This window comes from Schistocerca gregaria, chromosome 1, assembly GCF_023897955.1.
Source record: "Schistocerca gregaria isolate iqSchGreg1 chromosome 1, iqSchGreg1.2, whole genome shotgun sequence".
NCBI lineage: Eukaryota > Metazoa > Arthropoda > Insecta > Orthoptera > Acrididae > Schistocerca > Schistocerca gregaria.
The window spans coordinates 936,046,929-936,065,618 of record NC_064920.1 but is presented as its reverse complement, the minus strand read 5'-3'; positions in this window follow the sequence as shown (position 1 = coordinate 936,065,618).

The window sequence follows — 18,690 nt, the reverse complement described above, 5'->3', positions numbered from 1 at the left end:
CAAACATGATGAAGAAGGTGTCGGGATTCATCAGACCATGCTGTGCCGATGGTCATGTGCCCATCTCATAGGTAGTTGCCGATGTCGTCGTGTTAACGTTGGCACATGCATGGGTCTGCCCAACATTAAACTTCGCCACCTGTCGTCTTTTAGCAGTCTTCTCAGCTTTCGACGTCAGACATCTGTAATGAGGGGTAACCGCCCCACCCCACGACGTCTGGATGTGGTCTCACCTTCGTTTTGCTACATGTTGACGACGCCTCAGCACTCCCCGAACACCTGACAAGTCTTGCAGTTTTTGTAAATGTTCGTGTCTAGCCTACGAGAAATCTCAATCTGCCCTCGGTAAAACTCAGATCGCGCCTTCTTCATTCTGCACACGGACAGCATATTCACTGATACTGCATGCACCGTGTGTTTCTGTTATTCCTCGCCAGTTGTCGTTGCTATCTCGTGGATGGATTTATGTCGATAGGTCGGTGGTTGTAATTTTCAGGCTGATCAGTGTACTGTATCTCTTATAAGAGTCGTCAGGCGCTTTATCTCCGGTGATTAGGGAGATATTTGGAGTTCGTTCTTGCAACATGTAACTGGAACTAGCCCAAAGAAATACTGTTCATCACGTCTTTCATGCGACGACCAGCGTAAATCGAGGAATTTTACATGTCCAGCCAGTAGGGTCCTAGATAGTCTACTTCAATGTTCGTTTCATTGCTGCTTATTAACAGGGCGTGTAAAAGTCTTAGAAGAAAACGAACTGAAATCAGCAGCAATACCGTTGTCCTTGCCTGCACTGTGGAGATGCGCTTATCAGTAGCTACTGGAGCACTGATCATTCTTCGCGTTTCACTGCCCCCCTTAATACATGACATTTTCGCACTAGACTACATAGGATATCTCTGTCGAGTAGGCATGTAAAACACTGATTTAAGAATCGTATTGTCTATAATGGGAAACAAACCGAGCATTCCGTCGACGATGGGTGTCGTATGAAAGACGTCAAATGTGGTACTTATTTACAGCAATTATCAAAAGAGTGTTGAAACCTTCCCGTCTAATATTGGATGAACGTTTGCTTGCTGACTGAACGCTGCGTCTCTTAAAATCTTTTAACTGCTGCTCTGTCAAGACTACCTGCTGATTATTACGACGAAACATAAAATGTGTTGTCGCCGTGACCCTCAGTCGTTACCTGAAATTATTAAGACTGATTCTTACCTTTAATTATTTATACTGGATCGCCATCTGACTGCTACAGCAAACTGTGGAATGAATATACTTACTTCTCTTTAACATAATTATAAGCTGCTGGTGGAGTTTCATAATACTTTGTGACTGGAATTCTTTAAGTTGAAGTTAATTTAGATTTGATAAAAGCTGAAGCTCAGTTTAGACTTTTCTTTTAAGATAACAATAAATTCCGTAAAGCATTTACGTGAATGATTTTGGGATAGAAAATTCTTAATGCATTTAATCTGGTAGAAGTTAACTATATTCTGAGAACGATCTTGACAAACAATTACAAGGGGTATAGTTCTTTACAAAAATTCTTAAAAAGTAGCGTTGCGCTACATACCTAATTTTCCATCAAAATTACATAACTATATTCTGAGAACGATCTTGACAAACAATTACAAGGGGCATAGTTCTTTACAAAAATTCTTAAAAACTAGCATTGCGCTACATATAGCGAGTGGCTGGCGAGCACACCGCTTCTTTCAAAGTGTTAATTCATACCTCGCTTACAGCGACCTCCTCTCATGTCTCGCTAGCTACGACTGCCTCGTCTCACATCTTACTCGCAACTGCTCGCTTCCAACGCTCAATGCTACAAAAGTGCGGTCTCGCCACCAACAATGGTTTTGGTGCAGACAATCCCTGTTACCATTACAGATGTATTACTGCGCGCTGTTTCCCGCTCTTTCTCAAAATGTATCTATGCGCGGTTTCCCGCTCTTTCTCAACAATACACAATGCAATTTAATTAACAAAACAATTTAAATAAGAAACAGTTCAGATAATTACATGCTAAAACAGTTTAAATACGCCTATTACATAATTACATATGCCGCTACTCGGCTTTCTTAAAATTTTACTACGTTGTTGAGTCATATGGACTCAACATAAGTATAAAATTTGATTATAGAAAATAGTTTGAACAAAGTGTATACACAAATGCTGTCATACGAAATGATTTGTCTATCTCTAATAAAGAGAATATGTAAATAGAAAGGGTTTTAGTAGGAATTGTACATCAAGTAAAATTTGGTTCCCTTAAATTTAACAACAAGAATAAGAGTGAAACCTTCCCGTCTAATTTTGGATGAACGTTTGCTTGCTGACTGAACGCTGCGTCTCTTAAAATCTTTTAACTGCTGCTCTGTCAAGACTACCTGCTGATTATTACGACGAAACATAAAATGTGTTGTCGCCGTGGCCCTCAGTCGTCACCTGAAATTATTAAGACTGATTCTTACCTTTAATTATTTATACTGGATCGCCATCTGACTGCTACAGCAAACTGTGGAATGAATATACTTACTTCTCTTTAACATAATTATAAGCTGCTGGTGGAGTTTCATAATACTTTGTGACTGGAATTCTTTAAGTTGAAGTTAATTTAGATTTGATAAAAGCTGAAGCTCAGTTTAGACTTTTCTTTTAAGATAACAATAAATTCCGTAAAGCATTTACGTGAATGATTTTGGGATAGAAAATTCTTAATGCATTTAATCTGGTAGAAGTTAACTATATTCTGAGAACGATCTTGACAAACAATTACAAGGGGTATAGTTCTTTACAAAAATTCTTAAAAAGTAGCGTTGCGCTACATACCTAATTTTCCATCAAAATTACATAACTATATTCTGAGAACGATCTTGACAAACAATTACAAGGGGCATAGTTCTTTACAAAAATTCTTAAAAACTAGCATTGCGCTACATATAGCGAGTGGCTGGCGAGCACACCGCTTCTTTCAAAGTGTTAATTCATACCTCGCTTACAGCGACCTCCTCTCATGTCTCGCTAGCTACGACTGCCTCGTCTCACATCTTAGTGTGTACAGTGTATTTGAAGACTCTTTCTTTCAACTTATCTTTGTAAAGCTTCGTTTTGAAAAAAAAAGAAGTACTTGAAAAATAAATATCGGAATCTGGTGTTCAGTCACCTAGTAGACACAGTCATCTAGCAGGCTCTGTCTCAGGCTGATACTGATCTTCGGCCGGACATGGCTGCTTGTCCTATTCCAGAGGTTGCCCCTCAGTCTGCAATATCCGGGCTGACGCAGAGGGTGGGCTTACTGGTAGTTTGGAGCTCCAACGTCAGGCGCGTAATGGGGCCCCTTAGGGATGTGGCAGCAAGAGAGGGGAAGAAAACCAATGTGCACTCCGTGTGCATATCGGGGGGAGTCATTCCAGATGTGGAAAGGGTCCTTCCGGATGCCATAAAGGGTACAGGGTGCACGCATCTGCAGGTGGTCGCTCATGTCGGCACCAATGATGTGTATCGCTATGGATCGGAGGAAATCCTCTCTGGTTTCCGGCGGCTATCTGATTTGGTGAAGACTGCCATTCTCGCTAGCGGGATGAAAGCAGATATCACCATCTGCAGCATCGTCGACAGGTCTGACTTTGGACCTTTGGTACAGAGCCGAGTGGAGGGTCTGAATCAGAGGCTGAGACGGTTCTGCGACCGTGTGGGCTGCAGATTCCTCGACTTGCGCCACAGGGTAGTGGGGTTTCGGGTTCCGCTGGATAGGTCAGGAGTCCACTACACTCATCAAGCGGCTACACGGGTAGCAGGGGTTGTGTGGCGTGGACTGGGCGGTTTTTTAGGTTAGATGGCATCGGGCAAGTACAGAAAGGGCAACAGCCTCAAAGGGTGCGGGGCAAAGTCAGTACATGCGGGGACCAAGCAGCAATCTGTATTCTAATTGCAAACTGTCGAAGCTGCATCGGTAAAGTACCGGAACTTCAAGCACTGATAGAAAACACCGAAGCTGAAATCGTTACAGGTACAGAAAGCTGGCTGAAGCCAGAGATAAATTCTGCCGAAATTTTTAAAAGGCACATATGGTGTTTAGAAAGGATAGATTGCATGAAACCAATGGTGGCGTAATTGTCGCTGTTAGTTATAGTTTATCGTGTAGTGAAGTAGAAGTGGATAGTTCCTGTGAATTATTATGGGTGGAGGTTACACTGAACAACCGAGCTAGGTTAATAATTGGCTCCTTTTACCGACCTCCCGCCTCGGCAGCATTAGTGGCAGAACAACTGAGAGAAAATTTGGAATACACTTCACATAAATTTTCTCAGCATGTTATAGTCTTAGGTGGAGATTTCAATTTACCAGTAATAGACTGGGACACTCAGATGTTTAGGACGGGTGGTAGGGACAGATCATCGAGTGACATTATACTGTGTGCACTATCCGAAAATTTCCTCGAGCAATTAAACAGAGAAACGACTTGTGGAGATAACATCTTGGACCTACTGATAACAAACAGACCCGAACTTTTCGACTCTGTGAGTGCAGAACAGGGAATCAGTGATCATACGGCCGTTGCAGCAACCCTGAATATGGAAGTTAATAGGAATACAAAAAAAGGGATGACGGTTTATCTGTTTAGCAAGAGTAATAGAAGGCAGATTTCAGACTAGCTAACAGATCAAAACGAAAATTTCTGTTCCGACACTGACAATGATGAGTGTTTATGGAAAAAGTTCAAGGCAATCGTAAAATGCGTTTTAGACAGGTACGTGAAGAGTAAAACTGTGAGGGACGGGAAAAACCCACCGTGGTTCAACAACAAAGTTATAAAACTACTGCGAAAGCTAAGAGAGCTTCACTCCAAGCTTAAACGCAGCCAGAACCTCTCAGACAAACGGATGCTAAACGATGTCAAAGTTAGCGTAAGGAGGGCTATGCGTGATGTGTTCAGTGAATTCGAAAGTAAAATTCTATGTACCGACTTGACAGAAAATCCTAGTAAGTTCTGGTCTTACGTTAAATCAGTAAGTGGCTCCTAACAGCATATCCAGACACTCCAGGATGATGATGACACTGAAACAGAGGATGACACGCGTAAAACTGAAATACTAAACAACCTCCGTTTCACAGAGGAAGACCGCAGTTCCTTCTCTAAGTCCTCACACAAGCGAAAAAATTGCTGACATCGAGATAAGTGTCCAAGGAATAGCAAAGCAACTGGAATCACTCAACAGAGGAAAGTCCACTGGACCTGACGGGATACCAATTCGATTCTACAGCCGTGTACCGCAAGTCTCTAGAGGAATGGAGGGTTCCAAATGATTGGAAAAGAGCACAGGTAGTCCCAGTCTTCACGAAGGGTCGTCGAGCAGATAAGCAAAACTATAGACTTATAACTGTGTCGTCAATCTGTTGTAGAATTTTAGAACATGTTTTTTGCTCATGTCCTTTTTGGAAACCCAGAATCTGCTCTGTAAGAATCAACATGAATTCCGGAAACAGCGATCGTGTGAGACCCAACTCGCTTTATTCATTTATTTTCATGAGACCCAGAAAATATTAGATACAGGCTCCCAGGTAGATGCTATTTTCCTTGACTTCCGGAAGGCGTTCGATACAGTTCCGCAATGTCGCCTGATAAACAAAGTAAGAGCCTACGGAATATGAGACCAGCTGTGTGGTTGGATTGAAGAGTTTTTAGCAAACAGAACACAGCATGTTGTTAGCAATGGAGAGACGTCTACAGACGTTAAAGTAACTTCTGGCGTGCCACAGGGGAGTGTTATGGGACCATTGCATTTCACGATATATATAAATGACTTAGTAGATTGTGTCGGAAGTTCCATGCGGCTTTTCGAGGATGATGTTGTAGTATACAGAGAAGTTGCAGCATTAGAAAATGGCAGCGAAGTGCAGGAAGATCTGCAGCGGATAGGCAGTTGGTGCAGGGAGTGGCAACTGACCCTTAAGATAGACAAATGTAATGTAATGCGAATACATAGAAAGAAGGATCCTTTATTGTATGATTATATGATAGCAGAACAAACATTGGTAGCAGTTACTTCTGTAAAATACCTGGGAGTATGCGAGCGGAACGATTTGAAGTGGAATGATCATATAAAATCAATTGTTGGTAAGGCGGGTACCAGGTTGAGGGTCATTGGGAGAGTCCTTAGAAAATGTAGACAATCAACAAAGGAGGTGGTTTACAAAACACTCGTTCGACCTATACTTGAGTATTGCTCATGAGTGTGGGATCCGTACCAGATCGGGTTGACGGAGGAGATAGAGAAGATCCAAAGAAAAGCGGCGCGTTTCGTCACAGGGTTATTTGGTAACCGTGATAACGTTACGGAGATGTTTAGCAAACTCAAGTGGCAGACTCTTCAAGAGAGGCTCTCTGCATCGCGGTGTAGCTTGCTCGCCAGGTTTCAAGAGGGTGCGTTTCTGGATGAGGTATCGAATATATTGCTTCGTCCTACTTTTACCTCCTGAGGAGGTCACGAATGTAAAATTAAAGAGATTCGAGAGCACACGGAGGCTTTCAGACAGTCGTTTTTCCCGCGAACCATACGCGACTGGAACAGAAAATGGAGGGAATGACAGTGGCACATAAAGTGCTCTCCGCCACACACCGTTGGGTGGCTTGCGGAGTATAAATGTAGATGTAGGATTTCATGCAGTCCAAACGATGCAAATTTAGACATTATAGCCAAAAATGTCTATCACAAGTGTCATTAACTAACATTTTTTGCAATGAAGTTTGCTTTGCAATAGGCATGAATAAAAACCCAGATTTAACAACCAATCTGTACCTGTTTACTTAGCCTTTCAACATGTGAAGCATAGCGTAAATGAAGGCCCCCATCGGCTTCAGATTAATGACACTAGAACACTTCATGTAGGCAATTCAGAAATGCTATATAATTTTTTAATGATAGAACAGGCTGACCTCGCATAAAAGTACTTTCAGATCAGTTTCAGAGGCCAAACACACTGATCGAAGAATCTTTTTTGATACTGACTCAAATGAACAAATTACTAACGTATCACTACCTTTTTTGGACATTTTAAATTCACCAGTCAATTGACAAGAGCATCAGAAAAGTACGCCAGACAGGAGAACTTCAATTCAGATGGTTCAAATGGCTTTTAGTTCTATGGGACGTAACTTCTGAGGTCATCAGTCACCTAGAACTTAGAACTACTTAAACCTAACTAATCTAAGGACATCCATGCCCGAAGCAGGATTCGAACCTCCGACCGTAGCGGTCGCGCGGTTCCAGACTGTAGAGCCTAGAACCGCTCGGCGGCACCGTTCGGCGGCGGTAATTCTACAGGGAAAAGGTGGTTGGACACAATTAGGTTGGCGCACTGTATTCTTTTTTTAGTTGATTCATAACTGATCAACAGCAATTTATACTACTTTCTACACTCGCAGACATTCTGTGACTTTCTGTCGGTGACGAATCTGTTCGTCGCCCATGCTACTATACAGATTATTCCAGTCAGCGCAAATACTAGATTCCTATGAATACGCCACTAAAAATCTAATTGTGGCGTGTGACAGTAGTCGACTTCTGTAAATAGACTTCCCAACCCCACCCCTCCATCCCTAAAACTAATTGTTGTCAAACGTGTGAGCGGCAATATTGGCGGATTTCAATATTATAAACACAGCTGATCATCGTCAGTAACTGCAAAGTAATTCAATTCACCGACGTAGTCATGTATATCCAACCGCTGCTAATGGTAAAAAAAAAATCTTTACTGGTTTATAGTATAAGAGGAGGATTCAATAAGTAATGCAACACATTTTTTTCTGAAAGTAGATTGGTTTTATTCGGGATTCCAATACACCATATCATTCTGTAACTGCCTCTGAATATCTAAAATGTTCAGCTTTCACGCATAAAGAAACTCTCAGCCGGAAACACATCTCCTCTACAGACGCCGTTTCGAAAGCTAGGTATAGCGCCGGTACCTATCGGAATTTTATGAAACCATGGAAGTTGTGGGGGCAACATTCCACTATGTCTTACAACAAATTCTGCATTTCTTCAAGCAACACTGGACGACAAAAAAAAGTGTGCGTTACTAACTGAACGACATCGTACATTTTCATTTGTCCCATTGAAAATATTTAGGAAATATTTGTTATCTTGTGTTATATTGCTTAATTCATTTTAATAGATGTGCATCAGTTAATCATCCGCCTGCTCAGACAACACAACAACAGTCTGCCACACGCTTATAGTGTCACAGGCATGAGGTCGTTGAGACTGGCACCACTCAGAAGCACAGAACTATTGACACGAAGCGTTCCGAATGGCGCCGACTTTTAACGATCAGTACTTGCAGGCCAGCGAGCAACTTATTGTGCTCTCACTAGAGCTAATCTATTGCGGTTTCACAACACACTGATTTATGTAGATTAACCATTTATAACAAGATTGGTACGTATGAGGCTCGAGGTGCCGCTCCACAACCTCAGTATTGGCTGTCGGGCAAACTAGCATGTTAGGCTCCGAACGAATGAAAAAACTACTGTTGCGTATGTCTCTCTCTCTCTTTCTCTTTCTCTATCTATGTGTGTGTGTGTGTGTGTGTGTGTGTGTGTCATTCAGAAAATTAAACAATATTCAGCAATTGTTCCTGTGTGAATATATGACGTTTTATCGTCTGCAAGGAACGTGTTTCTGTTGGAGTTGTTTAACCATCTTTACATCTTGTCTCGTTAATTTATAATTATTTTAAAACTCTAGATAAAAACCAAATGTCAGCTATGCGACTGAATCATATCAGGTCAGGTTAAGAGCACACAACCGGAAAGATTTCCTGAAGATGCTTAGAGGCGACCAGAAGCGGCAACTTGTGGCTCCTCGACTTTCATTATACTGACACTCGGAAAAAGCATATTATTCTTGGGACCTAGCTCTGCAGTAGCACAAGATTTTCATTTTTCCATCGTTATATCTCCGTATATTCCTGTTTCACGTATCTTCCCGTTACAATCTTTCTCTACGTGCATGAATCATAGAGATCGAACGCAACAAATCCTATGAACTGTATTCGCCCGAGGTTTTTCGTATAAACTGCTGGCTCAAAGTTATTCCACCTGCCTCTCTTTCGTCTTTTGAGTGAAGCTACCAAGGATGTCCATACAGTTCGTCAGTACTAACACGGGACCTCACATCCGAGCACCCAAATTTTAAAATATTTTGGTATGGGTACTTGGGACAGCAATATAGATTATCCAAAATCACTTTGAATGTAACAGGTGTTTCAGCTTAAGTTTTCCTGTTGTGAGAAGTACGAGTCAGTTAATCTGGATGGAAGCTGGTCAGCTAGGGAAGTATGGATAGATGTCAATGAGAGACCAGAGTCTGCAAGCCCTTATCAAAGTAGTATTGGCTGAAGAAAGGAATGAAGATCTGGGTGTAATTTCACAGTGACCAAGTTCTTAGAGGCGAAGTACTGTTTTGTATTGGGAAAGAACTGGGAGGGAAATCGGTGGCGCCTTTTTCAGTGGAATCAGTTTGTCATTTTCCTTATTAAATCAATATAAATAAGAGATATGTGGACAGCTGTCTGGGGGCTCCCAATAAATTATAGTCAAGACGGTATCACTTGATGAAGAGAGTAGACTTAAGGTATCGCTACAGCACGGCAAAAAGCACTTTTCTGATTCGTGGGGTTTCTAGGCATATGCAGAGTGCTAAGGTATTTCGTACTTCTAAGAAAGGAGGAACATTTGATGGCCTCAAGACACTGCTCGCAACACAATTAAAGGACAGCTTTTTAGAAACCCCGTAACTGACTCCCTCTGTGACGCATGAGTTTGAAATTTGGTTCAAAGGTGGATACTGCCTGTCTCTGTATAGGTGACGTCCTGCGACGTCACACTCGGGCTCGACTACGCTTCAAACAGCTAGGTGTTGACACATGCGAAACGAGAGCCAGAGCTCAGATGTTAGCTGTACGGTAGATTAATAATGTCACATTGGTACCAGACTTCAGTACAATTCTGCCCAACACTACCCTAATCGTGTCACAAGATGGGAAAGTCGTCACACTGTCTGTAAGCAACATTTCGGAATTCAATGTGACGCCTCTGCGAAGGAGGTCATAACGACGACACAAAGAGGTGAAATCATTAGGATGCCCGAGACAAGATTCCGGACATATCACCGTTCAGTCAACAGGAAAAGATCTGAAGAAAAAGGGGGTTCATTTCCGCACCTTTCAAGGTCGAGAACGAAACGATCATATTCAGTGCAATGAGGAATAGGACGTCGATCTTGAAAACCTTTCACGCTGCTGAAACCCCCGGTCAGTCTCTCTCTAGAGACATTGCGGGACTGCATCCCCACTGGATGTGGTCGCACACCCCGGAGTTCACTCCTACCACAGTTTTTTCTCTCGTGTACAGGCTGAAACCAATATGGCCGCTCAAATCCACTCGATTAAATGTGAACCTGATTCTAAGCAGCAAAGGGTGCTTGTATGTTTTCAGTTCACCTGTTTTGCGCCCTTCTGTGGTGTGATCATCGCAGGTTGCGACATTGACACATGCGAGAATAAAACAGCAAAATGACCTCTAAGCCCCCAATTCGGCAATACCGGCAGTGGCAGCAGCCCTCATTTATTATGAACTTAGAAAAGTTCCTTTACAGAGAAAACTGCAAAGTAGTCCTTTACGCTTGCAGGCTGACAGCTGACATCGGAGCGGCGTCAAGAGGTTGCCAGGCTGCAGGTATCTAGGAGTACACTTGATGGTTTCCTCTGTATAGGCACTTTTCTAAAACTCTCAATAAATGTGGGAGGGTGCCACCGAGGGTATTGCCAAAATGAGGATCTTAGAAGGACTCTTTGCTGTTCAGTTGACGCATGTGTTAACGCCACACTCCTCCAAGATCTCGTCACAGGATAGGTCGAAACAGGAGGGATGAAAAATTGTGAGCACCCTTTGCTGTTTCGCATAACATTCACATCTCTTCGAACGGTTTTAAGCGTGCCATTGGTTCCAGGATGTACTCGAGAGCAATAATTGTGGTCTCTCTACACTCCAGAGGGATTCTAGAGGAACATAACCACGTTAAATGATGATGCAGTCCCACAATGTCCTTAGAGAGGGGTGAAACGTCCGGAGGCGTCAACAGCGTAAACCGTTGTCAAGAACGTCGTCCTGTTGCTCATCGCGAAGACAACTGTCGTTTGCGACGGTGAAAAGTGTGGGAATTACCGTCCGAAGGAAACGGATAATTCAATTGTGGCCGTTTTCATCTCCAGCGAAGAGGTGTCAAAGAAAGTGGTGAAATGTGGGTTAGAAGGCGTGTGACGACCCTGTCATCGTGTGATACGTTCACGGTGTACAGAATTATCGTGAAACCTGGTGCAGCGTGACATCATTAACTCACCTTAATCGTCACATGAACTTCTGATCTCTGGCCTCTTTCAGGCACGTGTCACCCCCTTGGTGTTTGAACCCTCGCCTAGCTCGTCTGAAGGCGCCATGCTTTTGCACAATTACAGAAGAAGGTTGCAGGCATTTTTAGGCCAAATTGCAAACTCGTAATCTGAATGGGAATTAGTTACGGGGCTTCGTAAAAGTGGTCTGTTATGCTGCGCACTGCATTTCCGGTGGTTAGGGAACAGTTTTCGAACAACGTGTGGTTTTCAGATATGGCCTACCAAAACCCAGCCGCGGATTCCAAGGCGGTTATGAACATAAGATGACTAAAGATTTTACGATTATTCCTAAGATCCTGATCTCGAATAACGTTGATAGTTGTCTTGGTGTCTTTATCCGTTCTCGTGATACATAGTTTCAACGTTAACCTATTTTTACATATATAATCCGCTCGTAAAATCAGGTGTGAGGGGAAAACATAGTTTATTAAGTGATGCACACAGAGAAAACTGCTGTAAAGTGTCTCTTTTATCATCGGAAGGTTTCTGGGAACTCCGTGTCATAAAAGCCCACGCAAAATTCGGTCTGAGCGGTTTAATGCAATTCTGTCTGTTGTAATTATTCGGGAGTTGACCGTCTGGTTTTAAACTTTCTTTGCTTTTTGCGTTTAATTTGATTGGGAAACCGTTGAGATTGAACTTAACATATACATGGATGGACATGAGAAATGAAGGTTGCAATAAATTTTTCATCTCTGATTATTACTTAACGTCTGAAATATTCTGTTTCAGATTAATAAAAATTAATTTATTTGAATATTCCAAAATAGTTATTCCAGTTTTACTTTTATTCAAGTACTAAAGCTGTTTCTGCAAGAATGAAAATATTATTGCCCATCGGATTTGGCAAACATTTTCACGTTGCAGTGGATTTTTGTTCACTGAATATACCCCGAATAGCTTTGAAGCATAAGACTATCTTTACCATAGAAATTTTTTGTTTAATATTGCTAAGCTCTCATGAAAATTATCCAGTTCTAAATACACTTTACGATATTTTCAGAATTTATCACTTTTTGAATGAAAATTTACGAAAGCGGTAGCTAGTATCCACCTGTTAATGCACAAGATAAAATCTACTATCTCTTTTTATTCTGCGTCAGGAATGCTGTGAATAGAAACACTTCATTATTTTCCTTCTTACCTGTAGCCTTTTTAGGATGTGGTCGGTACTGCGATCGTATATTTCAATCTGCCGCTGCTGCAGACTGCTCGCTCGCGGCGCTGCTCCGCACCGAGAGCGATATCCAATAAAATGCTGAAATTTCATAAAAAAATGGGTAATTCCCAGTGCGAACTTTGCAGTAATTGTGACAAACAGATATTACTGGATAAATATATTTTAACAGAAACAATTTTATCTTTACACGCCATTTACAATCCCAGTTACAAATGGCTTCGAACATAGACTTATGACAAATGAAGACCACTTAATAGCCTAATGCAACGTCACGGGTTCCTCTCCTATTCAGTCTTTGCAGAAGACAAGCGATTCTAATACAGTATATTACCTATTTACATCTTAGCTAATTCTTGTACAGTCTTCGTCATTTTGATTATATATCGTTTCTTCTGTGGCGGTTTTCACATCCTCCTCCACAGATAGTATTTCACATTCGTTGAATAATCAATTATAATAGCAAAATTTGTAATTATACTTTTCCTCAAATTAAGTATCCTTTTGAAATTAAATTAACCGAAATACATATAAATTATTTGTTACAGTGAATTACAGTGAGCATTATACATCGAAATGTTCCTTTAACTTTCACTTTGGATGCGTGCTGCCAGTTAACGTTACATTACCCCCTGGCAGCATTTGGCGAACACTTTTTTGACACGTTTGACACAATGCTGCCAGAAACGTTCGTACTACCGTTGTTCTTTGGTTTATGAACACTTATACTTCACTTATGGATGACCATTTCTTAGCCAAGGGTTATATTAGCTTTTACGGCTTCCCCATTCGGGCAAGGAGCAAACAGGAAACCTGAGTAAAACTGTGCCGTAGCCCAGCCATCACATCTGGTTCGTAATCGGATTTGTCCTTTTTTCCATTAAGCACTTTTATGTCCATTAACAGTCTATAATCAAATGTCACATTATAACACTGTCACATACACTGATATTATAGTTTGTTGTGTAAACGTCTCTCTCGTACTTACTTACTATGTCACGATATTACTTTAGATTTGCGTATGTTTTGACCTATCGCATCAGTTCGCAAATGTTATTCATACGACACCTAATTGTCAAAGTTTCATTACAACACATGGTTTACTGGGTTCATTCTGCCAAATCATTTACGTATATTATACAGACAGGCAATGTTTTTAGAATTTAAACACAGCAAATGTTAAGTGTCTTTCACTTAAATCGTGTTCATACAAATGTTTCTCGTGATGTTTTATGTGGATAGTTTTGGAAAATGTTTAGTTACACGTCACCAATGACATATTAGTCGAGCGGCGTGAAGTAATTGTTGCTCGGTGCTCGGTGCGTCGCGCCGTGTCGGCCCCCGCTGAGGTCGATGCCCGCGGTGTTGACAGCCACGGCTCGGAGAAGCGTGGCGCTGTCGCAGCTGCTTCGTGCCGCCACGGTCACTGCGTGGGTGACGTTACCGCAGACGCGTGTTGCAGTCCAGACTCCCAGAGTGCCCTCTTCTTGTGGTACTCCATCAAACATGGAACAAATTCACTCACAGTGTACTAATCATACTGACATAAGTTTTAGCTGTGGAAGAGAATGCACACGGTTAGCGGTAGTTATTACTCAGTAGGCCTTCACTGATCTGGTTTGCACAATGTCATTTGGGTATGATAACATGATTCACTGGGCACACAATATCCCTACACCATGTCACGACTCTGTCGTCCGTCACACGCAACTCTAAATCACACTATAAATATATCTTCTCAGTCAATGCTCTTCCACAGCGTCCCTTGACATACAAAGATCTTATTTCTCGGTTCACAGACACTGTAAATGTTGCTGTTAGACCCTAATTTGTCTCATCGTCTCTTTACGGATCACTGTTTGTGTCTTGTGGATTACTTATTTTCCTATGAACACTGCAATGACACAGTTTTCTTTTGTTTGGCATTAATAATCTCGCGACGTATTGCTGTAGTCTTAACACTCACTATCTGTCTCTGCTATACAATACTTCGTTCGTTTTCATAGGTCTTTGGTTACAATGTCCATTATGCCGTATTTGTAACAGTACAACTGTAACTTAGTTATTCGTTTATATCAAAGGTGTGTGACATTTTCTTACATTTCCAGTATTTTGTTTTCCTCAGTTTGCCCGGTTATCACCCATTTTATTCTGAAGCAGACTTTACTTGAGCATATATATATATATATATATATATATATATATATATATATATATATATATATATATATATATATATATATATATAACATTCATTTACACGTTCCTACATGACTACAGTGTAGTTTCTGTAGGGGAAGGTTGGTTTCATAAGTTTTGGCTAGCTGTTCTTATGTGTTCAATTAACACGTGCCCCAATTTGAGCTTTAATTATTCGTAACGTTATGTTACCTCAATTGGGTTTACTGCCATTGAATTTGTCTCCAGAGGTGTATTCAGGTCGCTACTGGTTGCATTAGGTTGCATTATTGAATTTCATAATCTAACTTCAAAACGTAATTCTCTCAGGGTTTCTTAACACTAATATCATTCTGGGTTCAATTAAAATCTTATATCTTACATCTACACGCACATAATAGAAGAATTTTTTCAACAAATGCTTTAGGTTTTACTCACATTAAATGTTGTGTATCTCATTAACTATCTACTTGTGAACTGTTAATTTCTTTACACAACAGATTATTGCACCTTGACATCAGCTTAGCTTTGTGAAATTAATTAGAGCATGTCAATTTTATCATCATTCAAAGAAGAAAAATCACAAATAATCCTAGAAAAATGGAAACACAAACATATCCTTATAGCTAAACATTTCTACACTCTAGTATATTCTCTATACACATTATATAATGCTACTAGTCATTCATTGTACGAATAATTTCACATCCTTTCGAGGGTACTGCCCCCGAACTTTCCCCGACTGAGTATCTGCTAATAAGTAACTACACTCATGTGGCACTCTGGTTATTTTAAAAGGTCCAGTATATACTAACTGCCACTTGCTGTTTTTTCTTACTATCTCTCTCTTGGACCAAGGAATGGAATACAACGCACGACAGTATGTTTCATGTGGTTTCACTTCGATAGTGTAGTGATACACTTCTACGATTGCAGGTTGGACACAAAAAGCTTCCGTGTATTCCGATAACAACTGTACTAAATCTTGTTGCTGTGCTAAGTTAAAATTCTCTGATTGTGTGTTTTAATCCATAAGTGCATCTCCATTTGACCACTTTGTACATCCGGATAATAGAGATCCCTTTCTAATGAGTGATTATCTAAATATTGTATCCATTAACTCCCACATTTGACATTAATCTCATTACGGTTAGGCACAAGTACCTCCTCAGATTTCAGCATGGGCAATTCCACTCTTCTACCTGAATTCATTCAAATTAATTTTCCCAGAGAAAGGTCAATAATTGCGTCCCTTTCTCTCAAGAAATCTACACCCAAATGCAGGCTACCTTCAAACCGTTAACTATTAAGAACGAGCACGCTATGGCTTCGCTTCCTACAGACATTTCCACCCGCACTTGGTATTTGATTATCTATCCCTGTGCGCTAATGGCTCCAGTGATTCTACAATTATTCACGAGAAAAGTCGGCATATTCCTTTCTTTTCCCAGCACCGTGAATAACTCCATGCTCATAACGCTGACAGTGGCACCTCTATCCACTTGTAATAGGTTGTTTAGGTTTTCTTATTGATAACGCCACGTAGCGCTCTGTATGAAAAATCCCTGGCTGTGCTGTGTGCAGTCTGTGGCTAGATTGCATTGTTGTCTGCCAGATGGATGTTAACAGCAGCTGGATGTTAACAGCGCGTAGCGTTGCGCAGTTGGAGGTGAGCCGCCAGCAGTAGTGGATGTGGGGAGAGAAATGGCGGAAATTTGAAATTTGTAAGACTGGATGTCATGAACTGCTATATATATTATGACGTTTGATGATATTAAGGTAAATACGTTGTTTGTTCTCTATTAAAATCTTTCATTTGCTAACTATCCCTATCAGTAGTTAGTGCCTTCCATAGTTTGAACCTTTAGTTAGCTGGCAGTAGTGGCGCTCGCTGTATTGCAGTAGTTCGAGTAACCAAGATTTTTGTGAAGTAAGTGATTTGCGAAACGTATAGGTTAATGTTAGTGAAGGCCATTCTTTTGTAGGGATTTTTGAAAGTCAGACTGTGTTGCGCTAAAAAATATTGTGTGTCAGTTTGAGCACAGTCTTGTATAATTGTTCTAAGGCGACGTTTCATACACTATAGCCTTCACTTCAGTGTCATTGATTTTGACCTCTAGTATCGCCTGTACCTTTTCATTATGTTCTCTTAAACGTGTGTGTGCTTCAGTCAATAGCTCCTGCCCCATCTGTATTGCGTCACTGTACCTTAGCATATAGATTTCAGGTATGTCGTCGTTCTTGTTGTTGTTGTTGTTGTAGTCTTCAGTCCTGAGACTGGTTTGAGGCAGCTCTCCATGCTACTCTATGTTGTGCAAGCTTCTTCACCTTCCAGTTCTTACTGCAACCTACATCCTTCAGAATGTGCTTAGTGTATTCATCTCTTGGTCTCCCTCTACGATTTTTACCGTCCACACTGCCCTCCAATGCTAAATTTGTGATCCCTTGATGCCTCAGAACATTTCTACCAACCGATCCCTTCTTCTTGTCAAGTTGTGCCACAAACTCCTCTCCAATTCTATTCAATACCTCCTCATTAGTTATCTGATCTACCCATCTAATCTTCAGCATTCTTCTGTAGCACCACATTTAGAAAGCTTCTATTCTCTTCTTGTCTAAACTATTTATGTTTCACTTCCATACATGGCTACACTCCATACAAATAATTTCAAAAACTACTTCCTGACATTTAAATCTACAGTCGATGTTAACAAATTTTGCATCTACAGAAACGCTTTCTTTGCCATTGCCAGTCTGTATTTTATATCCTCTCTACTTCGACCATCATCAGTTATTTTGCTCCCCACATAGCAAAACTCCTTTACTACTTTGTCTTATTTCCTCATCTAATTCCCTCAGCATCACCCGACTTCATTCGGCTACATTCCATTATCATCGTTTAGCTTTTGTTGATGTTCATCTTATATTCTCCTTTCAAGACACTGTCCATTCCGTTCAATTGCTCTTCCAAGTCCTTTGCTGTCTCTGACAGAAATATAATGTCATCGGCGAACCTAAACGTGTCTATTTCTTCACCATGGACTTTAATACCTACTCCGTATTTTTCTTTTGTTTCCTTTACTGCTTGCTCAATATACAGATTGAATAACATCGGGGACAGGCTACAACCCTGTCTCACTCCCATCCCAACCGCTGCCTCCCTTTCATGCCCCTCGACTCTTATAGCTGCCATCTGGTTTCTGTACAAATTGTAAATAGTCTTTCGCTCCCTGTGTTTTACCCCTGCCACCTTTAGAATTTGGGAGTATTCCAGTCAACATTGTCAAAAGCTTTCTCTAAGTACACAAATGCTAGAAATGTAGGTTTGCCTTTCCTGAATCTATCTTCTAAGATAAGTCGTAGAGTCAGTATTGCCTCACGTGTTCCAACATTTCTGAGGGATCCAAACTTATCTTTGCCGATGTCGGCTTCTACCAGTAGGTATGTCGTATTGTGCCGAATTGCTCTCGCTCCATTCCTCGGCCGACGATGGAGAGCCTATCTCGGCCGCACTTAGTTTCTTGGATTGCTTGATGCCGACGTACAAGGTCGTTCCGTGTCATTGACCTCCACGAGATGTACAGTTTGGTGCGCCGGCCGCCACGGTTGCGCAATTGGCGCATTTTGTGTTATTGGCCTGCTATTATCGTATCGCTGGCCGTTTTGCCGCTCCGGGCTAGGCCTGCGATTTTGTTTCCAGGTTCGTTTTCCGTCACTGTAATTCTTGTTATTCGATGGACCTCTGGAATTTTTCCATCGGCTATTTCCTGAATGTCCAGCGTCGTACCGGTCATCGAACCTCCTTTTCCTATCGTTATTGAATGATGGACCATTGCCGTTTCGCTTCCTCCCATTATTCCCGTTCTGCATAA